The sequence below is a fragment of the Somniosus microcephalus genome, chromosome 8 (assembly GCF_052327205.1).
Source record: "Somniosus microcephalus isolate GS21.2 chromosome 8, FLI_Smic_1.0, whole genome shotgun sequence".
NCBI lineage: Eukaryota > Metazoa > Chordata > Chondrichthyes > Squaliformes > Somniosidae > Somniosus > Somniosus microcephalus.
The window spans coordinates 64,575,894-64,602,051 of record NC_140994.1 but is presented as its reverse complement, the minus strand read 5'-3'; positions in this window follow the sequence as shown (position 1 = coordinate 64,602,051).

Here is a 26,158-nt window from a genome sequence, read left to right as displayed (position 1 = left end):
ATCATCCACTCGGCACTTCTGGCTGAAGATGATTGCGAACGCTTCAGCCTTGTCTTTTGCACTCATGTGCTGGGCTTGCCATCATTGAGGATGGGGATGTTCATGGAACCTCCTCCCCCTGTTAGTTGTTTAATGGTCCACCACCATTCACGACTGAATGTGGCAGGACAGCAGAGCTTTGATCTGATCTGTTGATTGTGGGATCGCTTGGCTCTGTCTATAGCATGCGGTTTCCACTGTTTAGCATGTATGTAGTCCTGTGTTGTAGCTTCCCCAGGTTGGCACCTCATTTTTAGATATGTCTGGTGCTGCACCTGGCATGCTCTTCTACACTCCTCATTGAACCAGGGTTGGTCCCCTGGCTTGATGGTAATGGTAGAGTGAGGGATATGCTGGGCCATGAGGTTACAGATTGTGGTAGAATAATATTCTGCTGCTGCTGATGGCCCACAGCGCCTCATGGATGCTCAGTTTTGAGCTGCTAGATCTGTTCTGAATCTATCCCATTTAGCACGGTGGTAGCGACACACAAAACAATGGAGAGTGTCCTCAGTGTGAAGACAAGGTCACTCTCATGGACAGATGCATCTACGACAGGTAGATTGGTGAGAACAAGGTCATGTAGGTTTTTCCCCTCGTGTTGGTTCACCCACTTGCCGCAGGCCCAGTCTGGCAGTTATGTCCTTCAGGACTCAGCCAGCTCGGCCAGTCGTGGTGCTACCGAGCCACTCATGGTGATGGTCATTGAAGTCCCCCATCCAGAGTACATTCTGTGCCCTTGCTACTCTCAGTGCTTCTTCCAAGTTGTGTTCAACATGGAGGAGTACTGATTCATCAGCTGAGGGAGGGCAGTCGGTGGTTATCAGCAGGATGTTTCCTTGCCCATGTTTGACTTATGATGCCAAGAGACTTCATGGGGTCCAGAGTCAATGTTGAGGACTTCCAGGGCCACTCCCTCCCAACTGCATACAACTGTGGCGCCACCCCTGGTGGGTCTGTCCTGCTGGTGGGACAGGACATACCCTGGGATGGCGAAGGAAGAGTCTGGGACGTTGGCTGAAAGGTATGATTCTGTGAGTATGACTATGTCAGGCTGTTGCTTGACTAGTCTGTGGGACAGCTCTCCCAATTTTGCAGGGTCAACTGGGCTGGATGTGCCTTTGTCGTGTCCGGTGCCTTGGTGGATGCCAGGTGGTCCGTCCGGTTTTATTCTTAGTATACTTCTTTGTAGCATTTTGGTACAACTGAGTGGCTTGTTAGGCCATTTCAGAGGGCAGTTAAAAGTCAACCACATTGCTGTAATCCAGATAAACAGACAGACTGGCAAAGATAAAGGGGGGAAAATTCGGTTGGTTTGCGCCTCCCATTAGCACCTTAAGAGGGCGCTAATGTGGCGCAAAGCAACTAGCGTCCGTGCGCGGCGATGTTTGCGCCGCTCACAAAATTAACTAGACATTTTGCGGCGGCGCTAAACACTATCGCCACGATCTCCTGCGCGGCAGATCGTGACGTCAGTGCAACGCCCCAGTAGCGCCCCGGACCGGATATTGAGTGGTGCCCCCTGTCTTACTGCTTACCGTTAGCAACAACAGGTTGAGGGGAGCATTTTGCAGTTGGAAAGAGACTGGGGGAGCGCTATTTAAAGGCGACCGCGTCCTGCCTTTTTTTGTCGGTGAAATTTTTGCACCACGCATTCTGAGTGAGAGAGACTGCAGGAGATATTCAAAGCTTTGTTGAGGAGTTTTGGGTACTGAGCAGCACTTTGCAGGTTCATTCTGATTTGATCTTCCTTGCATTGATTTAAAAGAGAATATGGGGGCTGCACGCTGAGCTCTTTCCCTGGGCCTCTCCTTTGTTCTTTCCAACAGATTTGATGTACAGGTCTCTACAGGCCGAGATTCAAGGCAGCAATGAGCAAGGTGTGGATGGAGAGCAAGATCGACCCTCCCCTTTAAGAACTGGCCGGCGCCAGTGTGTCTGTGTTCCATTGCTGACTGACATCACATGAGCTTCGCCAGCGCTCTGAGGTAGCGCCTCGCTCTTCGGCGTTAGCGCCTTAAGACAGGTCTGTAACACCTGATTTAGCGCTAAAAGCCAAGTTTGCAGTTGGAGGCGATAATTAGCACCAGGCGCTAATCTTTGCGCCCGGCCGATAATTGCGCCCCAAATGATACTGAATTTCTCCCCCAAATACTCTACTTACAAAATAATTTGCAGCATGCAAACATCATTTTCATTTTTATATAATACTTTTATTGTTTTAAATTTGTAGTATTGTAAATCATGTCAGTTCTAATAAGAAATACTTATTCTAGGAAGCTAACACCATAACCACTGATGAGCACTGCAAGAAAGGAGAGGAATAATAAATATCAGGTTTCAGCTAAAACTCAAATGAAAGATTACTGAGTTAGTCTGTGATGCCATTATCTGCTCTGGAGTGGTTTCCCTTCAAATCAAGACATGGTTGTTCACTGTTACCTGGCCCATTGAGTTTCCTTCCAGGCCCGCTAGAGATAGGTAATTCAATCATCACACAGATAAAGCACCAATCTGGGTGGTCTTTGAATAATGAAATGAAGATTCTTTCCAACCACTCCATGGGACAAACATACCAGGCAATCTCTGACTTAATCATCATGCTAGCGCTATCAAAGGAGCCTTTTAGCTCTCGATTTTTTTTCCAGGACATGCGTGTTAAGAATGTCAGCTGGTGGACAGGTACAAAAAATAATTTAAAATGTTAATAGAATGTTGGCCTTTATCTCAAGGGGTCTGGAATACAAAGGGGTGGAAGTTATGTTACAGCTGTCCAGAGCTCTGGTCAGACTCCATCTGGACACTGCGTTCAGTCCTGGGCACCGCACCTCTGGAAGGACATATTGGCCTTGGAGGGGGTGCAGCGCAGATTCCCCAGAATTATACCAGGCTAAAAGAGTTAAATTATGAGGAAAGTTTACATAGACTAGGCTTGTAGTCCCTTGAATATAGAAGATTAAGGGGTGATCGAATTGAGTTGTTTAAGATGATTAAAGGATTTGATAGAGTAGATAGGTAGAAACTATTTCCTCTGGTGGGGGAGTCCAGAACAAGGGGGCATAACCTTAAAATTAGAGATGGGCCATTCAGGACTGATGTCAGTCAGCACCTCTTCACACAAACGGTAGTGGAAATCTGGAACTCTCCCCCAAACAGCTGTTAAGGCTGGGTCAATTGTAAATTTCAAAACTGAGATTGATAGATTTTTGTTAGGCCAGGGTATTAAGGGTTACGGAACCAAGGCGGGTAGATGGAGTTAAGATACAGATCAGCCATGATTTAATTGAATGGCGGAACAGGCTCAAGGGGCTGAATGGCCTCCTCCTGTTCCTCTGCATGTGATCTGCAATTGGTCATTTTTGTAACCGCAAATCTGTAGTAAATCTCTGGATTATTGACCTATTCTTCCTCATCGTGAATGGATACTGCAATGAAACAACAAGCTGATTATTCTGCTAATAACTCTGACAACACCTGGCAAAGCCCAATTGAGCTGATTAATTGCACCATCGTCACCTTCCTCTGGGTGGCCTCCAATATTCCGACAAAGGCTTCAAACCAGAATAGTGCTATTTGCAGAAAATCAAATCAGATTGTCAGGCAGCCACTGGAACAAGACACAAGGCAGAGGTTGTGCACCCACTAGTCATAACAGTTTGGAACATTGACCTGTCGTGTACAATTAGAAAACTGCCCAGTATTAATGTTGTTCTCAAATCTTTCCTGTTTGAACAGCTAAAAGTAGACATTGACAACATGCTCTCCACACCCTCTGATTACTTTATTAAAATGGAAAATCAATATATGGTTGATATATGTCTTTCTCATTCTTTGTTTTTATCATTTGGAATTGTTCTTTGTTTCTATTCTTGGGTAAAGACTGAATATTAACTCGGAGACGGGATAGAGCAGGGGGTGGGGGGGCTGGTTTGAGGTTGGGAAAGCCAGAAGAATGGGTTTCCCTCAGACCCTGCCGATTTTAACGGCAGGACCTGATTAATATTTTTTAGATTGAGAAGCTGGCTGGCTGTCAGATGGGTAAGCCTTTGGCACCAGGCCGCAGCTGGGAATCGAATTGGAGGGAGGGAGGGAGGGATCGGGGAGTGGTGGGGGGAGGTAGATCGAGAGTCGTGAGCCAGGCAGCATTGTGGAGGGCGGGGGGGAAAGACGATTGGGAGTCCTGAGCCGGGGGAGATCGGAGAGGCTGGAGGGGTGGGTGGAGGGGGGGAGGGAAGATCGGGAGTCCTGAGCCGGGGGAGATCGGAGAGGCCGGAGTGGGGAGGGGGGTTGGGGGGGAAATCGGGAGTCGTGAGCCAGGGGCGATCCGAATCTGGAGGCCACAATGAAGATCAGAGGCCAGAGCAGGTGCGAGATCGGAAGGATCGTGGGGGTGAGATTGGAAGCCTCGTGGAAGAGATCAGAAGGGTCGGGGTGGTGGGGGGAGGGCGGTGTCTGATCACAGGGGTAGGTGAAGCAGGTAAACTGGATCCAGCAGGTGAGTGGAAAGGCACTTACCTCCCGCATCCAGCAGTCCTTGCCTCCCTTTAGCCGCCGGGTTTCCCGAGGCCTGGGAAACCCGGCCGGCCAAGGTTAAATTTGAAATGGTGGTTAAGTATGAGGCTCCCAGTCTCATTAGAATATTCAAATTGTCAGTCCGCCTCCTGCGAACGGGTAGGTTGCCCATTCCCCATCCCACCTCCATTAAAACCAGAAGGAGGCGGGTTGGGGTCGGGATTCAAACTTTTAACATTTTAACATCCCACCTGACCCCAATCTGCTGGTTTTTGTGGGTTAAAATTCCCTCCATGTCAGTTGATATATTAACATCGCTTTTGCATGAACTGTGTTGACCATTTCCACACAGGTGAATTTGCCGATATGGATTATTAAACACAGGCTTATGCAGTAGGCAGAGTGGGATGGATGCTTTAAAGAAACCAGCAAAATTTGTTCTAAATTATCTGACTGCAAAAGGAGGAAGAGCCATTCCGAGCAATGGTTGAACCATGTACCAAAGACAGGTTCAGTGTTACAGAGATGTCGGCGGCTCTTGCCTCTCTGTGAATCCAAGTCTATGGCAGCAAGAGCTCCTGAGAGCGTAAGACACTGGCAAAGTGCAACCTGCATCAGGGCTCAGCAACCAACATACTGGAAAATACACAGGCGTGGTTTTTAGCTCGGAGGCGGGGAGCGAGCAGGGGGCCGTGCTGCTTTGAGGTCGGAAGACACGGAAGTACGGGATTCCCAAATGTCCTGCTGTTTTTAATTGATTGACAGGCTGGAGTCCTGTCGGGGAGATCCCCAACAGCACAAGACTGCGGCCGAGCTGACCTGAGAACAGGTAGGTCTAGTGCGGGCGTGGGAGAGATCGTGAGGGAGGGGTGATCCATCGTAGGGGGGTGGACGTCCGATCACTGAGGTGTCTGACCATAGAGTGGGTCCATTGCGGGGGTCCAATCGTGGAGGGGTCCTGTCACAGTGGGGATCCAGTCGCGGGAGGGGGGGGAATGTCTGAAGTTGGTTGGGCGGGAGCAGATGGTGATCGGGGGGGGGGGTCCGATCGCAGGAGGGTTCCACTCACAGGGGGGTTCAATGGTGGTCGGGGGAGCAAATGGTGGTCGGGGGGTGGGGGTGTTCCAATGGTGGGGGGTGAGTGGACAGATCACGGAGAAAGTTTACTGGGTAGTGGGTTTCCCAGGGGTTAGGAAACCCGGCAGTGGAAGGGAAGCGGGACCTGTCGGCTCCACAAGGTAAGTGCCTTTCACAACACTTCTTGTGGGCCAGGAGGAGCAGGAGTGCTTCCCCCGGACCTTCAAGACAGCCACCCCTGCCCCCCCAGCCCTCCCGATAGCCGTGCCCCCCACAACTCCGTTTGCCGATTTTACGCCCTGCCTCCTGCCACTGGCCAGGCTGTCAATTTGGCCAATGCAGGGTGGGAAATAGAACAAGAAAATGTTAATGCAATCCTGCTGTTAGGTTCAACAGTTCCTCAGCCATTTTAGGCCTCCCCTGCACCCTCCCCATAAATATCGAGGCCAGTGTCGCTGTGAAAGAGTGGGGAGTTGGATGGGGTGTAGTACATTTTGGAACTGGATCTCGAAGGGCCTTGGTGTGAATTGGGGTGATGGGGGCTTGGATACCGGAGAGTGACTTAAAAACATCTTAAGAATGACTTGGTGCTCCATGCCATAATTTATTGATGAATTTTGATGTTTTTTCCTCCTTAATTTAAAGTGCAGTGGGACTTCTTCCTGCAGTTGGGGAGCATTTTAGATGTACAAGCTGTTGTACTGTCTTTTACATCAATGCTTTTTGCAATAAAATGTTCCATTAATTATGTCTGTTACAATGTTGTAAGCAAGCCTACAGAGCATTATTATTTACATTATTATCTTGTTCAGCTATGGTACCTGCACACATGGGTCAGTCCAGAATTATGTTTTGCTTCAAATGCTGAATCACAGTGCATTTCATAATGCTGGAAAACGCATCAGAAAAGTATCAAAAATAAACATTTCCTGTGGGACATGACCCCAGTCCCTCCTAGGAAATAAATATTGTGCCCTTGCAAAAAGCTCTGAATTTGCTCCTATAATACAACTAATGGAATACTGAGTATAGCTGAAATAATGACAAGTTCATGTCCCGCTGCATTCTCAATGTAACTACTTCTTCTCCAATGTCATATGTGAGGGTTTCAGCTTTCACCAGAAACAAACTGAATTGTTGATTATGATCCCAAAACCCTAATGAAAATCTTGTAATAAAAAGTAAACTCAGTCACCTTGATGCAGTAACCTTAGCCATATGCCTTGATATGTTGTATGTTGTTTTTGAATTGTCAGCTTTTTTGGAGGGAACGTGTCAGCTTTTCTGAGTTTTGTAGGGTGGCATATACACAAGGACTGTGTGGAAAGTTATTAATTCTTACTTCATTGCGATAAGAATGCAGCCTCATAACAAGCTGTTACTTTTTTCTACCAGTTATCTGAGATCGTTCGGACATCATAAATCCTAGCTTTAGTCACAGTGGGTCACAAACCTCCCTCCCCTGGCAAAACCCGCTGCTTGAGCCCGAAATATCACATGGTTTACAGGGACATTGATAACTCAAGTGTTGCTGGGTGTACTTCAGTCATCAGCTTAGAGCTAACTGAAGCTCACACATCAGAATTTGACATGGTTTCCTTTGAATAGAATGTGAATCACAGCTGATGAAGATACTGCAGAGTAAATTAAATTGTGCAGACTTTTCCTCACCCACCCACAAATAACTTGTTCTGGCTACAATCAACACTGAGCCTTGAATAAAGTATATTAAACTCAGCACATTTCCCCCTTCTGTTTGGTACTGTGGCAAAACTTTGCCTGAACTTTGTTCAGGGTTGCTTAAAATATAAAACAAACATTCTGGCCAGCTCCTCAAATCAGTATTTCAAGAGGGCAAGTGACCTGAGACAGAATTTGCTAATCTTATTTGGTTTCACTGACTCATGCAATTGGAAACTGATCTTCCATAGCTTGGACTGAAATGTTCACGTCCATCAGACTTGTAGCTGGCAGGATTACCATGTTCTAAAAAAAGCCATTCGGCAATATTGGAAATGCAAGCTCACAGTTATGTATCATGACAATCTGTTTGAGTGAGTTAAGAGTTCAATGTGGACGAGGCTGCTTTTCTATTTACTCTTGGAGCTGGAATGTAAGGCTGCGATTTTGCCGGCGCTCAGAGGGCGGATTTGGAAGCGGGACTGGAGTTAAAATCAAAATGATTGACGGCGGATTGTGAACCCCCCGCCATCCCGCCTCCACGCAACTTTACAAAATGTCGGGTCTGCGAGTTCCAATCAGACCCGACACCAAGTGGCGGGAGAGGCACTGCCTACATAATCTGATTTTAAGAGGCTCTTCCCATTTTAGTGCATTTTCAGCGTGTTGCCCGTCGTGCGACAAACATGCCAGCTGATTGTGCCGGTTTCAGCAATTAGCTGAATTGTTGACAGCTGCTCCTGCAGAATAAAAGCAGACCTGTAACATGGCTGACTTTCAGATGCCAGAACTTTGTGTTTTGAGGTTTTGCAACACATTTTGCAGGTCTGTTGAGCTTGTAAGTGTTTAAGCTGAGATCCATATGCACCGTGACCTCCTTGGAAAATCCTCTCCCACACATTGACTGAGCGTTTATAACATCTCTTCCTCAACTGAGATATATACCAGCGGAATGGGAACCATTTATAGCCTCTCATCCTGGCCCTCAGAGTCGGAGGAAGAGCAGCCACGACAGCAACAGAACCAGGCACAACAGCAGCAGTAACAACAGGAGCATCAACCTTCTCCTCAGCCACCTGATGCTGCAAAGTGCAGAGGGTGTCAGCATAGGGCTGCACTGTGCTACAGGAGATACCCCCAACACAGGGTTTACAGGTAGAGGATGAGCTTCCTCAACATGACTGAGCAGCAGTGCCAAAGGAGGATGAGACTTTCACGAGAAGTAGTCGCTGACATCTTCACAATGCTGCACCAAGACCTGCAGCCCAGAGGAGTGGGTGGATACTCCTTACCAGTGGCTGTTAAAGTCACCACCGCACTCAACTTCTTTGCTTCAGGGTCCTTCCAGGATTCAGCAGCAGACATCAGCGGCATCTCCCAGTTGGCCGCACACACCTGCCTCACGACAGGTTACCGATGTCCTCTTTGCAAAGTTGCACAATTACATCCACTTCTCCACGGATGAAGCAAGTGTAACCACGCATGTGGTTGGCTTTGCAAATATGGCAGGCTTCCCAAGGGTGCAGGGCATCGTAGACTGCACACATGTGGCCATTAGGGCACCCCATCACAACCCAGCTGTATTTGTCAACCACAAGGGCTTCCACAGGAAGAACATTATGCATGTTTGCACCAAGTTCCCTGGCAGTTGCCATGACTCGTACATCCTGCGGCAGTCTACAGTGCCTCAGCTCTTCAATCCGCCAACCCAACTTTCCGGATGGCTCCTTGGAGACAAGGGCTATCCCCTGAAGACATGGCTAATGACACCAATGAGGAGGCCATCAAACGAAGCTGAGGAGCATTACAATGAGAGTCACATTTCCACCAAAAGCATCATAGAGCAAACCATTGGCTTGCTCAAAATGCGATTCAGATGCCTCGACAGATCTGGTGGAGCCCTACAGTACGCACCAGCCAGGGTCTCCAGAATCATCATGGTCTGCTGTGCCCTGCACAACATCACACAGCAGCGCGGCTTACCGCTGCCTGAGGAACAAGTGGCTCAGCACACAGCCTCCTCCTCAGAGGAGGAGGAGGAAGACCTTGCGGAGGCAGAAGTGCCAGTTCCACCAGCACGCGACCACATTGCTGGCCATGAGGCAAGGGATATACTAATCCATGCCAGATTCACGTAAGTTTACGCATCAAACACATGTGGCATGGCACATGGAAATGAGTGTCTGGCCGACCTTCTTAACACATCATATAGCATCTGTACAATAAACTGTGGTTTCCTATCACTCTCACCACCATCATTACAGATGAAAGGCGCCCTGACCCCTCACTGTGCAACTTCCATTTCTGAGTGCACAGAGGCCAACTCTTTGAATCTTTGCCATCGCATTTCTTTATTACAATTGAAATAACGGTGAGAAACGTTACTTTGTATTAGATCAAAACACCCAAGTGACTACTCTTGTGACTGTGTGTTAACTTTCTCTTTCACATGCTCCTACGTGGTGCTTCCCCTGTGGCTTCAGCAGATGTAGAGGCACCTTGCTCACTTTGATGCTGCACCTGCTTCAACACCTTTGCGGGCATCCTCTGGGTTTGGGAGCCTGGGAGGGTTCAGCAACAGTCTGCTCCTCCCGTGGCTGTGCAGGGGCTGAGATAACCATCTCAGTTGTGTGAGGAATCTGGGGCTCTGACCGAGGGCTCCGCAGTGGCATGGGAGTGTGAGCACCTGGAGAGGAGCCCACACTTCCTTGTTGTTAACCACCAACATCCCTCTCATAGGTCACCCGCACTTCACTGCTAGCAAGTAGCTGAAGAGCACCTTGCTGCATGTCAGTGGGGCCATGAGGACCGGTCTCTGTACTGACAGTCCTCATAACAGGGAGGTTCATTTACCTTTGGTTCCTCTCCTCAATAGATGCCCATCTATCCTCCATAGCAGACCATCTATTTAGAAGAGTCGCCATGTTCATTTGCATCTGGTGATTCACGTCCTTCATGGAGGTTGCCATCTTTTCCATGGTGGCACCTACATTCACCATTGAGTGCACCATGGCATTGCTCATGTTTGAGATGGACTCCTCCATTCCCTGCACACTCGCAGTTAGCGTGGATGCAAACCCTGTCAGAGACTCCTGCACTTGTTCCTGGAGTTCCAGCACCGCTCTCTTTCTGGATGGGCCCAGAGGCACAGCATCCACATGCAGTTGAGCAGAGCTAGGAGTGCCCTGTGGCCTCCGACGAGGACTCTCCACTGCTGTCCCTGTCTCCACCATCTGCTGATGCTCACTTGTGAGCAGATGCCATATCAGCCACTCATGAAATCTGAATGAGAGGGTTGCAAATCTATTCTGTCACCAGCTTACTCTATTGCGCCCATCTCTCCATCCCCCACTTCCAGCTCCTTTGTATCTCCGGCGATGTCGATAGCAGCCTCCTCAGCGATGGTTAAGTGCGTCATAGAAGGTGGCACTCCTCCTGTCCTCCCCCTCTCCCTCTTATTGTGGGCTCTTTTCTTGCAATGAGGGATACAAGTGGAGTTTGAGCGAGAATGTTGGCGTGTAGAGAATCCACAGCATAGATGCTTAGAGGGCGACAAAGATGGAGTGAGGTGCCAATACCAAGGGTCCTCTCTGTGTGTTGTTAGTTGTTGCCATTGCATAACAGTGATAGTGAGTGTGAGGGGTGTATAATAGAATGGTGAAGTGATTCTGTACATAGAGAGAGAGGGATGGTTAAGGGTGCAAGGGATGTAAGGGTAAGTTGGGATGTGCAGAAGTAGGTTGACAATGCAGAGTGCTGGTGATGAGAGGAGATGGGGAGCAGATTGAAGGTAAGTGTGATGTTATACTCACTTTTGCTGAGCGTAGCAGATCATTGAATTGTTTGAGGCACTGAACCCAGGTGCGTGAGCACAAAGACCTGGCGCTCACCTCCTCAGCAATTTGCAGCCAGACTGCCTTGGTTTGCCGAGGAGGCTTCCTCCGTCCATTTGAGGGGAACAGAATCTCCTTGCGCCCTCTCACTCTCTCCACAAGAGCATGGAGGGAGTCATCATTGAATCTTGGAGAAGCCTTGGCTCTTGAAGCAGTCATCTCGCTATCAGTAACACGGAGAAGCAGCAGAATGTGAATGAAACACCACAAGGCTGCATGGGCCCCTTAAATGCAGCTGAATCGAAGACATCAGCAGAGGCGAGTAGCAGACCCGAACCCACTGATTGGGCCGGGTAAGCCCAGTTAACTCAAAATAGTTATTTCGGTGCGACTGAAACCGGCAGCGGGACCGGAACCCGCCGACCAGCCAACCCGATGCGAACCCACCTCCTATGGCAAAATCGTGGCCTAAAATACTTATTAAATTATAAATTTGATTTGTTATGGGGGGAGGGGGAGGGGGAGGGTAATAAGAACATAAGAACATAAGAAATAGGAGCAGGAGTAGGCCAATCGGCCCCTCGAGCCTGCTCTGCCATTCAATAAGATCATGGCTGATCTGATCCTAACCGCCAATCCACTATCACAGAACCGTCTCCTGCATCTAACAGAATTAGACACACGAAATAGGAGCAGGATCAGGCTACACGGCCCCTGGGCCCGCTCCGCTACCCACAGGGCCATGACCGATCCGAACCTAGACTCATGTCCAAATTCCTGCCCGCTCCCCGTAACCCTTAATTCCCTTTACTTCTAGGAAACTGTCTATTTCTGTTTTAAATTTATGTAATGATGTAGCTTCTACAGCTTTTTGGGGCAGCATATTCCATGGACCTACCACCCTCTGAGTGAAGTAGTTCCTCCTCATCTCAGTTTTGAAAGAGCAGCCCCTTATTCTAAGACTATGCCCCCTAGTTCTACTTTCACCCATCATCGGGAACATCTTCCCTGCATCCACCCGATCCAACCCCTTCACAATCTTATATGTTTCAATAAGATCGCCTCTCATTCTTCTGAACTCCAATGAGTAGAGTGCTGGTGCATTGGATTATTTCTGATAAATTCAGCAAACCACCAAAATACTACTGGTTACTGCTGGAGGAGAAGTAAATAAAATATATTTTCTAAGAGATAATCCCCAAATATAATTAAATTAATTAAAATAAGGAAAGATATAGTGCCTTTCGTATTCTTGGAACATCCCAAAATGCTCCTCAGGCAATGAAGTACTTCTGTCTTGTTGTCACTGTTGTCTTTGTGGGCAAATATGACAGCCAATTTTCACATGGCAAGAGCCCACAAACAGCAATGAGATGAATAACCAGTTAATTTGTTTTTTATCGCGATGGTTGAGAGATGAGTGTTGGCCAAGACACATGGAGAACAGCCTGTCCTCCAAAGGAAATACCAAGGGATGATTTAGGTTGGAAATCAGGTTTTTTTTTTTGGATTAAATGAAACATTAACGTGATCAGAAGAGTTAACTAAAATATTCTCTACAGTTTTTGTAAGTAGATCATTATCTGTCCATCTGAACCATAGACATGTACCTTTTCAATGTTGAACTGCTGACTATACAGATTTTAAAAAATATATGTGCAAAATATTTCAAACATTTCAAGCTCCAATGCATGCAGAATACAATGGATAGTAAAGAGAATATCCACATAATGCTAATTTCTTGAGTCAGTATAAAATGTTGTCAAGAGAACGGACTTTGGAGCTTCTTTGTTTCTACTTTGTTTGTGGGACTCATATATTTCCTTTGGATGTTTCCATAAATTTTCTTCCATGCTAACCATTCAGTAGTGGAAGCTGAAAAGGTAATTCAAGGTAAGACATCCTCGACTCCCTTCCTAATGGATGGTTACAGAGCAGCACATTAGCATGGATGCAGGTTGTTTACCTTGCCAGGCATGGAATGGTAGATGGCACGGAAAGAACAAAAGGAGGAGGACTTTCCTTTTATAATAAAAGAATTTCAGAAACTTCAAACGGCACACGTTGACAAATTAGTGCTGGACTCGTACAAACTGATTGTTGAAACAATGAGCTAATATTTCTGCTTAAACGTTTGGTCCAGTGATATGCAGAGTGCCGGCAGGCAGCGTGCAGTGACTTATAACATGGTAGCAAAAGTCTTTCAGAAGGCCACATAACGGTGTAGAATTTGTCTTGAATGATTCAGATTTTGCACATGTGCACCAGTGCTGCCGTCACTCTGCATATCACTGGGCTAAACATTTAAGCAGAAATATTAGCTCCTTGTTGAAACAATCAGCTTATACGAGTTCAGCACCAATTTCAATTGGCATTGTTTTATATCTGATTTAAATACTTTGTATATTTAATTAGATAAATTGTTCCCGTGGATGTTACTCCAGGGTATTATCGGTAACTATGAAACACATCAGGATGATACGGGCAGAGCTTGCTCAGCAACATTGACGCCTGCATTAACAACAATCTGGCACTTCGCAAAGCAAAATGCCTCCTTTTGTTAGGGTGGGGGTTGGCCATGGCCTGGTAATAGGGGCTGGCAGATTAAAAATGTAACCCGCATTTATAAATAATTCTGGAAGAGTTGCAGAATTGCAGGGGGCAAGATGGGCTGAAGGCTGTCACTAACAGTGAACCAGAAAGGTGGGAGGGGGGAAAAGCATGATAGACCAGAGTTGGGAGAAAAGCAGGTACAAGCTGAAATGTAGGGTTGGAAGAGATTGCAGCATAGGCTGGGATGAGGTCATGGAGTTATTTTAAAACAAGAAAAGCTGTCTGAAAATCAACGTGCTGAGTGATTAGGAGTCAGTCGACACTAGCCAGAACATAACTGATAACTGAGTGGGACTTATTGTTGGATGGAATGTGGGTCTTATAGAATGTTGCAGCACAGAATCAGACCATTCATCCCATTAAGTCTATACCGGTGCTTTTCTCCAATATGAGCCATCTCGTTTGAATGCCATTCTCTTATTATGCCCTGTCATGTTCCAGGGTCCATGTGCAATGAGGGAACATTGGTGTAACATTTGTTAAAAATGCTACCAATGAGTTAAACTTAGCTCTCAAGGGATTAAATTCACAGAGCGCAGGGCTCGGAGTTGATATTAGTTTGCAGAAAAGCAGTCTAAACCAGCAGGCTTCTGACAAAGAAAGTTATCACCTATTCTGGCAACATTGGGGCAGAAATTCGGGTCGGGGCCTTGCCGCGCGTGCAAGCCCCCAAGCTTTTGGTAACTTTTATAAACTTTTAAAAACGTTTACATTATTTTGAAGAATCTGAAGTAGTTTTAAACAGAATTAAAGCAATTTAAAGACTTTTAAAAGCCCTGAAAGAATTTTTTTCATTCCATTTATTTATTTAGCAACGTCGTCGTCATACATGTCTTCACACTGTTCCCTTTGGGGAACTGTATGAAGTGGTGGAAGGATTTATGGCCGTGATTAACGCTCATTCCGTGACCGTAACCATCTTTGAACCAGCCATTAGGGTGGTTAGTCCTATGGCGGGAGGGTTTTACGGGCTCCCACAAGCTATACAAGGAGGGGGGGCCACCCACACCCACGGACGCAAATATCCCACTGGATGTCAACCCAGAATTTAGAGCCGGAGCTCCGACTCCACTTGCCGGGACTGTCTGGAGCGGGGTTCGAAACCCTACCCCGTCTGGCCCAGCGGCGGAGATCCTACCGCTACGCCAAAGGCCCACTCCGATTAGCAACGTGAAATGGCTGGAATGAGCACAATTCACGGCATTAAAAGAACTCACGCTTGAACTGATGATGACCTCAGCAATCTCCTCAACGAGGTGGAGGCGCAGCGCCTGCTCATCATTGGTAATGAGAAGTCAAAGGCACCGCAAAAGGGACAGATGATAGCTTGGTCTTTCAAGTGGCAGCATAGGGCTGCAGTCACGGGGAGGGAAAAGGTGCAGGAAACGTATGGGTGTCACCTTTTGCGCGGAGTGGGCCTTTTGCATAGCGGTAAGCATCCCCGCCGCTGGGCCAGAAGGAGTAGGGTTTCGAACCCCGCTCCAGACAGTCCCGGCAAGTGGAGTCGGAGCTCCAACTATAAATTCTGGGTGGACATCCAGCGGGATACTTGCGTCCGCGGGTGTGGGTGTGGGTGGCCCCCCCACTCAGATGGGTTGTGGGAGCCCGTAAAACCCTCACGCCATAGGACTAACCACCCTAATGGCTGGTATGAAGATGGTTATGGTCATGGAAGGAGCGTTAACGTGGCCAGAAATCCTTCCACCACTTCATACAGTTCCCGAAAGGGAACAGTGTGAGGATACGTACGACGATGACCTCTTGCGCAATGCACCTCCTTGGACCCTCAGTCGCAGATGCGAGGGGGCAAATCGTGCAATTGTTAAATTTTTCATTTTATTGACATTTAAAATGTTGGCCCAGTAATTCCGTTCCAAACGCGTGAATACGGTTGGGGTACTCACGCGTCTGGCCGGAGGAAATGCTGGTTTTCAGCATGCACAGCGCATGCGGGGAAAACCGGCATTTCCTGTCCTCTGAACGAAGGGGTTCAGAGGCAGAACGCGTGCGACTGCACAGGCAGCGCGTGCGCAGTAAAATTCGCCGGTTTCATTCATGCTTTCAGTGAGGTTAAGTCCTTACAACTTACACATGAAAAAAGCATGAGTACAGTTGCTCCAGAGGCTGCGGAGGAAGATATATTTTATCGTGGAGCTTCTGAAAGGCAATATTTTTGTTTGGGAAAGGGAGGAAAGTTATTTTAAGAAATGCTGAGGTAAGTTTTAAAGTTTATTTTTGTTTTTTGAAACGGGTTTTCAGTACTGTAGGTAGACGGAGCAATTGTGGCTATGTGAATTGAATTTGCTGTGTTTATTAAATGTGAAAATGACTCCAACATTTTTAAGAAAGAAACTTTTCATCAGTAATATATTATTTTAAGTAATTATGTATGTATGTCTGTATAGATTCCTTTGCGTATATGTATGTATATATTCCTTTACTTATGTGTATGAATGTATGTATTTAATTATGACTTTCAGAGAAAGTAACTTATTGGAAAATCATAATTAAATACATACATTCATACACATAAGTAAAGGAATATATATACGTAAAGGAATATATACGGACATACATACATAATTACTTAAAAGAATATATTACTGATGAAAAGTTTCTTTCTTAAAAATGTTGGAAATGTTACATTACTCATTTTAGAACAGTCATTTTCACATTTAATAAACACAGCAAATTCAATTCACACAGCCACAATTGCTCCTTCTACTTACAGTACTGAAAACCCGTTTAAAAAAAAAAAAATTAAACTTTAAAACTTACCTCATCATTTCTTAAAATAACTTTCCTCCCTTTCCCAAACAAAAATATTGCCTTTCAGAAGCTCCACGATAAAATATATCTTCCTCCGCAGCCTCTGGAGCAACTTTACACATGCTTTTTTCATGTGTAAGTTGTAAGGACTTAACCTCACTGAATCCATGAATGAAATCGACGAAGTTCACTGCGCACACGCTGCCTGTGCAGTCGCACGCGCTGTGCCTCTGAACCCCTTCGTTCAGAGGACAGGAAATGCCTGTTTGTCTTGATTTATTTGAGCTCAGTGGGAATAGTGCCAGGGTAGTCTGGTCAGATCCAAGAGTCAGAATTAACAATGAGAGAAGAACACATGTTCAGGGTCAGTCGGGTCCAACAACACTGCGAGAAAGCAGATCTTTACCTGATCAGTTTTCTTAGCTGGAAGTTCACCTAAAAAGAAATAAAATAAAAAGTACAAAATTGGCCATTATTCAGGATAGCATAGCATGTTTTGTTGCTACAAGAAGCATTTGAGAAGTTGTTTTTTTATTAAGTCTGGAATTACTACAGTTGTTAGGCATGTGTATTCTGCAAAATAAAACAGCTCCTTAATTTATTGTCAACCTCCTCATACCAGTGAGTTCATCAGTTACGCCTATCGAAAGATTGGAGAAGGGCCCCTGGGGGCACAGGCGAGATTGGGCTATCAGTTAGTATGACAGCGAGGGGCCACTATTACATTCTTCGGGTTACGTTATCATTTAGGGAGATGCTGGGCAGTGTGAGTGAACTGTGGAATGTAAGAGGTGGGAGGTTTGCTTACAGGAGCAATCAGTGCTGGTAACCCCGGCCCAAAAGCTGTAACACCTCCCTATGCCCTTTAATATTCCTCTTGTCCAAGCAAACATCGGAGTCTCTTTTAAAATAATTGATGGACTCTGCTTTAACAGTGGTTTATGACAGAGGAATTCCACATTCTACCCAACTTCTGTGTAAAGAATGTTTTTCTAACCTCGCCTTTAATTCTCTTTGTGATCATCTTAAACTTGTGCACTCACATTACATCTTGCTGACCAGTGGAAACAATGTATCATTATTTATATCATAATCCTTCAGACTTTTATCAGGTCACCCCTTCAATCTTCTCAGCTCCAGTGAAAAAAAGCTTTAACTTCTCAAGTGTCTCTTCATAACTGTAACCTCACACCCCTGGTAACATCCAAGTCATTCTAACTGTACCTTTTTCATTACTTTTATATCCTTCCTATAATAAGGTACCAAACTGCACATAATACTTCAACTGCAGCCTAACTGAAGGCTTGTACAGGTTAAGCATTACCTTCTCCAAGGATTTTGTAATGATCAATAACATGTCATTCTATAGTGGACACTAGGTGGAGCCGTATAGCTGTGTAGAGCTGTATATAGCTGTATGTATAAGACTACACCACCCAGCTGTATGTATATTAAGACTACATTACCCATGAGGCACTAGGCTTCCCACAAGGCAGCAGTCAAGATGGAAGCCTCTACAGATACTGTACCTAGTCCACATGTGCTCAATAAAGTAACTAGCAAAAGCTAGCTGTGTTCATAATAAGAATGTCTATTTATTAATGAACATAAGATGGTACCAGGATGGTGAAGATCTGCTGAAAATTGTGAAAAGCGACATGGAGAATTTGAAGCCACCAGAGCATTTGAAACTCACAGGAAACATCGACTACAATTGGCACTCTTAAACAACAATTCGAACTCTACATTGCAGCCATCGGATTCGGTACGAAGCCAGACGCAAGGAAGATAGCATTGCTGCTTACAGTTGCAGGCCCACAGGCGATAGAGGTATTTAATACATTTGTATTTAATCCAGAGGAGAACAGAGAAAAATTAGAAGATGTGCTAAAAAAATTTGATGCACATTGCTCTTCCAAAAAGAATGAGACCTATGAAAGATACATCTTCTGTTCTCGGACACAGCAGCAAAATGAGACTTTTGATAGCTTTATAACTGATCTGAAACTGAAAGCACAGACATGTAATTTCTCTGAGCTCAAAGCATCCATGATTCGTGACCAGATTGTGTTTGGTATTCATGATAAAAAAGTCAGGGAACGTCTGTTGAGAGAAACCGAACTAAATTTGGAAAATGCGGTGAAAATATGCCAAGCCAGCGAGCTAGCTCGAAAGCACGCGAAGACTTTCAGTGAAATCAATAATGATGCGATTGTAATGAGTGATAATGCTGCTGTCGGTGCTGTGTCCTTTAAGGGGAAGAAACATGGGCAGAACAGAAATGAAAAGCAATTGGAGGATGACATTTTTAATTGTAAACGCTGTGGTTACAAACACCAGTTAAAACAATGCCCAGCGTTTGGAAAAATGTGCACAAAGTGTAATGGAAAGAATCACTTTGCCAAACAATACTTTTCAAAAGTACAAACTAAGAAAGGGCAACGAGTTAATGTAATTGAGGACACTGATTTAAGTGAGACATTTTTTGTAGGAATGGTGTCATGTGACAATATCAAAAAGGATACAGAAAATGTGCAGCCCTCAGAAATGGACAATGCTGAACATAAAGTTAATGCAGTAAAAGAGGACAAATGGATGATCCCACTGCAGGTAAATGGAGCATTAGTTACCTTGAAACTAGACACTGGGGCAAAAGCAAACTTAATCAGTATGAGTGACATTAACAATATGAAAGAAAAGCCCAAATTACAGAAAAAGTCAGTACTACTGAAGGACTATAATGGACAGAAAATAGATAGCTTAGGTGTATGCAGACTTAAAGTGACAGTCAAAGACAAAGTGCATCATCTCATGTTTTCTGTTGTGGCTGAAAGGCTTGATTCACTACTGGATGACAAAGCTTGTGAGGACTTAGAACTGGTCAAAAGAGTCTACCGTATAAACTGTGCCATAAGCAGACCAGATGACTCGGTGGATTCTGTAGTGAATAATTTCCAGGATGTGTTCAAAGGATTTGGAGTTCTACCATTCACTTACAAGATCTAGCTAAAGCAGGATGCTCAGCCAGTGGTACATGCTCCATGAAGAGTTCCAGCACCCCTGCGTGACCGGCTCAAGAATGAACTGGACAGAATGACCACACTAGGAGTCATCAGGAAAGTCGAAGAGCCAACAGACTGGGTTAACTCCATGGTATGTGTAAAGAAAAAGAACAATGATCTAAGAATATGCATGGATCCAAAGGACTTAAATGCAAACATAAAACGTGAACACTACCAGATTCCCAAGCGAGAAGAAGTCACCAGTGAAATGTCAGGTGCCAGATACTTTACAAAGCTCGATGCCTCACAAGGATTTTGGCAACTAAAACTGGATGAAGAGAGCACCAAATACTGTACCTTCAACACACCATTTGGCAGGTATTGTTTCCTCAGAATGCCTTTCGGGATAATATCTGCATCTGAAATCTTTCATAGAGCGATGGAACACATAATTGAAGGTCTGGAAGGAGTTCGGGTCTATGTTGATGACATCATCATCTGGGGCTCCACACTGAAAGAACACAATGAGAGACTGACTAAAGTGTTACAGAGCATACGCCGGAATGGACTGAAGCTCAACAAAGCCAAGTGTCAGTTTGGCATCCAGGAAGTCACTTTCCTAGGAGATAATCTATCTGGTAAAGGAATAGAGCCAGATATGGAAAAAGTAAACGCCACACTCAAAATGCCCTGACCCACTGACAAAAAAGGAGTGCTACGCATCATGGGGATGATAAACTCCATTGGAGATTTGTGTTTGCATTTTTTTTATAGCGGTATCTATCTGCACTGCCACATTTAATGACCTGTGCATCCGCACATCAAGGTTCCTCTGTTCCTCTAAAATCTTAACAATTCCTCTCTCTATTTTTACTTTTCAAATGTATCATTCATATTCATAGATTGAACTGCATCTGTCCCCTTTCTGCCCATCCTGCTAGTCTATCTACATCTCCTGTAATCTTTCAGTCTTTCTCTCAAGTTCCCAGTTCTTCTCAATTTGGTGTCATCAGCAAATTTCAATATTATTACCTCGATTCCAAAGTACAGATCAAGTATTTATATTTATGTCTCCAACACAGGTTCCTGTGGAATACCACAGACCAAACAATACTGTTCTTAGAAGCTTCCTTTTACCCCTATTCTTTGCTTTCTGTCCTTCAGCATCCCTCTACCCATAAAGCCACATGCCCCTTTTTTCCACGTGCCACCTTATCAAATACTTGATGAAAATGCATTTTTTTAATCGATTCTCTGGTACAATGTTTTTTCAAAAAATTCTGTACAGTTGGTCTTGCACGAACCTGCCTGCTGGCTGTCTCTGATTAGCTCGTGTTTTTCCAAGTTGTTGTGTATTTTGAATGTGTATTAGAATTGTCCCACATGGGATACCGTAGTGGTGATTTGCAATGCACTATGGGAAATGTAGTGCATTGAGTGAAGAAGCACATTGTAAATAAAATGGCCGTTAACTAAGCTCTCCACCCCGGAGTCCTTCTTAATTGTTATATAGGTAAGAGTATAAAACCCCTTGAGACACAACAAAACTGGCGACGAGGACGACGGACTTGCGCATCACTTTGCACTGGAATTGGCGATGTTTAAAGTAAGAAGTTCCTGTCTTTTCTTAATGGTGCGCCCGCAGTTTAGTGCTGATGCAATCGCCTCGTAAAGGTGGCGGTTTGTGTGTTACACAAATAAGAAGGGGGGAGAGTAACGATACAGTGAAACGAAGTGGAGGAAAAGGACTGTAAATTTTTTTTTTTTTTTTTTTTTTATAAAGTGTAGGAAAAGGACTGTAAAGATTAAAAAAAAACAAATGGCTATGCTAACCGGAGCGTTTGGACCATTTGATGAAACGGCGGAGCAATGGAGTGCTTATACAGAGCGTTTTGGATTTTTCGTGAATGCAAATGGCATTAAAGATGACGTGAAAGTGGCGACGTTCCTCAGTGTGATCGGAGCAAAAACATTTGGTTTGTTACGGAGTTTGATGCACCCGGATAAGCCCGGCGCTAAGACATATGATCAGATTGTGGAAGTTTTGGAAACACATTTCGCACCCAAGCCGCTGCTGAATGCCGAGAGGTTCAGGTTTCACAAACGAAACCAAGGGGAGGGCGAGTCCATAGCCGAATATGTTGCAGTGCTAAAGTAGCTAACTGAGCATTGTGAGTTTGGTGAAACTCTAAATGACACTGTCCGTGATAGGTTTGTGTGTGGATTAAGATGTGAAGCAACACAGAAGCGCTTGCTCACGACTGACAAACTGATGCTTAAATCAGCAGTGGAGCTCGCTGTGGCTATGGAGTTAGCAGCTAAAGATGCACAGCTGTTGGGGGCTGCAACAAGAGTGCACAGGGTAGCAGCTACACCGGATAAGCATGCAAGGGGCACCAGAGAGTGTTACAGATGTGGAAGGTCAGGTCATCAGCCATCTGACTGCTGGTGTAAAGACCTGACCTGTCGGAAATGTGAAAAGAAAGGACACATTGAACGTGTGTGTAAAGGGCAAAGCAAACAATCCTACACAGAGACACACAAAAACAAACAAGGAAACACATCCAACTGGCGTTCTAAAAAGAAAAACCTACACATGGTGAAACAAGAACAGGAAGATAGAGACACAGACTCTGATGGGGAGCTGAATCTCCATGTGTTAATGGTGAATGGAGGCTCATCAGGCTATGGAGTCACTCCACTACTAGAGGGAATACCGGTCAAAATGGAGCTGGATATGGGGGCCGCTGTCTCCTTGATTTCAGTGAAGCTATTCAAAGAAAAACTTAACCACCTATCACTGACGCCGGCCAAGCTCATCTTAAAGACCTACACTGGGGAAACAGTCCCAATGCTGGGTAAGACGGAGGTCAAGGTGGAGCTTAATGGACAAACCGTGATGCTGCCAGTTTACATGGTCAAGGATGACTATCCAACCCTGATGGGCAGGCCATGGTTGGAGAAAATTCATCTGGATTGGAAAAAAGTGAATGCAGCATCAGTCGAAGAGGCGGGGCTAGCGGCAGTGTTGACAAAGCATGCGGCTGTCTTTGACGGAGAATTGGGGAGTATGAAGGGGATTACGGTCAAACTCAAGGTGAAGCCTGACAGCCAGCCATGATTCCTGAAGGCCAGGAACGTTCCCTACGCCCTCAGACCAAAGGTGGAGGCTGACCTGGAGCATCTGGTCAAGATAGGGGTCCTGGTGCCGGTTTCGCAGAGTGAGTGGGCCACGCCCGTGGTACCAGTGATGAAGAGTGACGGCGCAGTTCGCTTATGTGGAGATTTCAAAGTAACAGTGAATCCTGTGCTCTCAGCTGAACAGTACCCCCTCCCCATCATTGAAGATCTTTTCGCGGGTCTAGCAGGCGGTCAGAAGTTTAGCAAGATTGATCTATGCCAAGCCTACTTGCAGATGCATGTAGAAGAGGACTCACAGAAGTACCTCACCATCACCACCCACAAGGGCCTCTACAGGTACTGCCGCCTACCCTTTGGTATAACGTCAGCACCGGCATTGTTTCAGCGGGCTATGGACCAGATCTTAAGTGGCATTCCAGGGGTACAATGTTATCTCGACGATATCCTTGTCACAGGAAAGAACGACAACGAGCATCTGCAAAACCTGACGAAGACACTGGGAAGACTTGAAGAATATGGCTTACGCGTTCGCAAGGACAAATGCAAATTTTTCAAGCCATCGGTGGAGTACCTAGGCCATGTCATCGACGCGGACGGCCTACACACAGCACTGTCGAAAGTAAAAGCCATTGCCGACGCTCCTGCACCTACAAATGTCGGCCAGCTGCGGTAATTCTTAGGTCTCCTGAACTATTACGGAAAGTTTATTCCACAGCTGGCATCACTGTTGAAGCCAATACATGAGTTGCTGTGTCAGGGCAAGGCCTGGGCGTGGACGAAGGAGTGCGAAGCTGCATTCAAGAAAGCCAAAGCAGCTTTGACTGACCCCAGAGTGTTGACGCACTTTGACCCGTCGTTGCAGATTCAGCTGGCCTGTTATGCGTCGCCTTATGGCGTCGGCGCGGTCGTGTCCCACATCTTTCCCTCAGGCGAAGAGAAGCCGATTGCATTCGCGTCAAGGTCCCTGAGCAAGGCGGAGGTGAAATACCCGCAGATCAAAAAAGAGGCTTTGGGCATCATCTTTGGAATCAAAAAGTTCCATCACTACTTGTTCGGAAGGAAATTCACCTTGCTGACGGATCATCGTCCTCTGACGTCGATCTTTGGTCCACACACAGGAATACCCTCCCTGGCAGCGTGCAGGATGCAGCGCTGGGCGCTGATGTTAAGCACTCACGATTACAACATCAAATACTGGAGGTCAGTAGCACATGGCAATGCGGACGGATTGCCAAGACTTCCGCTGCCTGTGCCCTCTGAAGGCTGTGAGCAGAAGATTTTCTACTTTGACATGGTGAGCAATGCCCCTGTCACGGCCCGGCAGGTCAAGAAAGAGACCAGAGTGGATCCTATGCTATCCAAGGTGCTGGATCGGTTATGCGAGGAGACAGATCACGGGTGTCAGACGCACCACCTGAGCTCCTACCATACCTGTCAAGAGGGAAGGAGTTGTCTGTCACGTCAGGATGCCTCCTTTGGGGCATACGAGTGATCATACCACCAAAGCTGCGGAAACATGTCCTCAACGAGCTGCACTCAGGACATTGTGGTATTATCCGGATGAAGGAGCTGGCACGAAGCTACTTCTGGTGGACCGGTCTGGATCATGAAATTAAAGTTGAAGCGAAATCATGCCCATCATTCGAGACAACCAGGGATACGCCAAGAGCAGCGCCACTGCATCCATGGGAATGGCCGACGACACCGTGGCAACGGATCCATCTGGACTTCACGGGACCAGTGGAAGGAGCGATGTTCCTGGTCGCGGTGGACTCCCATTCCAAATGGCTGGAGGTTGCAGTAATGTCCACTACCACTACGGAGAAAACCATCGAGACTCTGAGAGAGATGTTCGGGCGATTTGGTTTGGCGGAGCAGATCGTTACCGACAATGGAACACAGTTCACATCCCAGGAGATGGAGGAGTTCCTCAAAAGCAATGGAATCCAGCACACGTTCTCCGCGCCTTATCATCCATCCACAAATGGATTGGCGGAGAGATTTGTCAGAACACTGAAACGCGCGTTGAAAGCAGCAAGAAGTGATGCTCCTCTAAAGCAGCGCCTGAATGCTTTCTTGCTGAAATACCAAAACACGCCTCATGCTACGACTGGAGCATCTCCTGCTTACCTACTCATGGGAAGGCAGCTACGGACACGCCTTGACCTGCTGAGGCCAAAGTCCACAGAAGCAGTGGTGCACGCCAATCAGCAGGATCAAGTCAGCAGACTAGCTCAGAGGCCCAAAGAATGACACTTTGTGGTGGGGGGCAAAGTCCTCGCGCGTAACTACACCACCCCGGAGCGGTGGGTCCCGGCTACGGTCATTCAAAAGACGGGCCCCGTTTCATACCGAGTCCGCACCGGAGACGACCGAACATGGAGACGGCATGTAGACCAGTTACTGCCAAGACAGTCGCCACAGGTAACCCAAGAAACAGAGGATCAAGGACCTGCTGGGGGCTCCAGCAGGGACTGGTCGTCCGACCCTGAGACGGTGGCACCATCCACTCTTGTGCCATCGAGGGAGGAAGCCACGCCTACAGGGTCATGGGAGAGCCAGCCAGAGCCTGCTCCTGAGACTAGGCGTTACCCCCAAAGAGAAAGGCAGCCTCCAGAGCGCCTTAGTTACAGTTAGTGCTAACCTGTGTGCATGGGGCAGAATAACCCCAGGGTTAGCGGAATGTAGAGGCAGTCTACCCTCTCTTCCAAAGTTATAGTCATTTTCAGTTATTCTGTTTTGTGGACATTCTATTTTAAGGGGGAGGAAATATGTTGTGTATTTTGAATGTGTATTAGAATTGTCCCACATGGGATACCATAGTGGTGATTTGCAATGCACTATGGGAAATGTAGTGCATTGAGTGAAGAAGCACATTGTAAATAAAATGGCTGTTAAATAAACTCTCCACCCCGGAGTCCTTCTTAATTGTTATATAGGTAAGGGTATAAAACCCCTTGAGACACAACACAAGTGCTCAGGAATTTCATCGCATTCTCATTCCTTTGGGATGATTGGAGTTTATGTAGGGCAGGGTGCAGGATTGAGTTCAGGAGGATGATGAGGTGAGTACTGGAAAAGTCAGGCTTGGAGGTGGCAAAGGGATGGATGAGATTTTGAATGGCATCGGCGGGGGGGGGTGAGATAGAGACAGAGGTGAGCAATATTGCAGTGATAAAAATAGGAAGTCTCAGTGATGGATAGAATGTGAGGTCTGAAGCTCAGCTCAGGTTTAAACCGGACACCAAGCTTGTGCACCAATAGGTTCAGGATCAGATAGTAGTTGGGGAGGAGGTGCAAAGTGCAAAGTTTCTGGTGGGAGCCAAGTATAATGGCTTTGGTTTTGCCAGTGTTAAACTGGAGAAAGTTCTGGCTCATCCATGACCCGATAAGAGATGGGCAGTCATGGAGCAGAGATTGGTGAAGAGGTAAAATTGGGCATCATCAGAAAACATATGGGAGAAATTCTGTATCACCCCGTTTGAGGCGCAA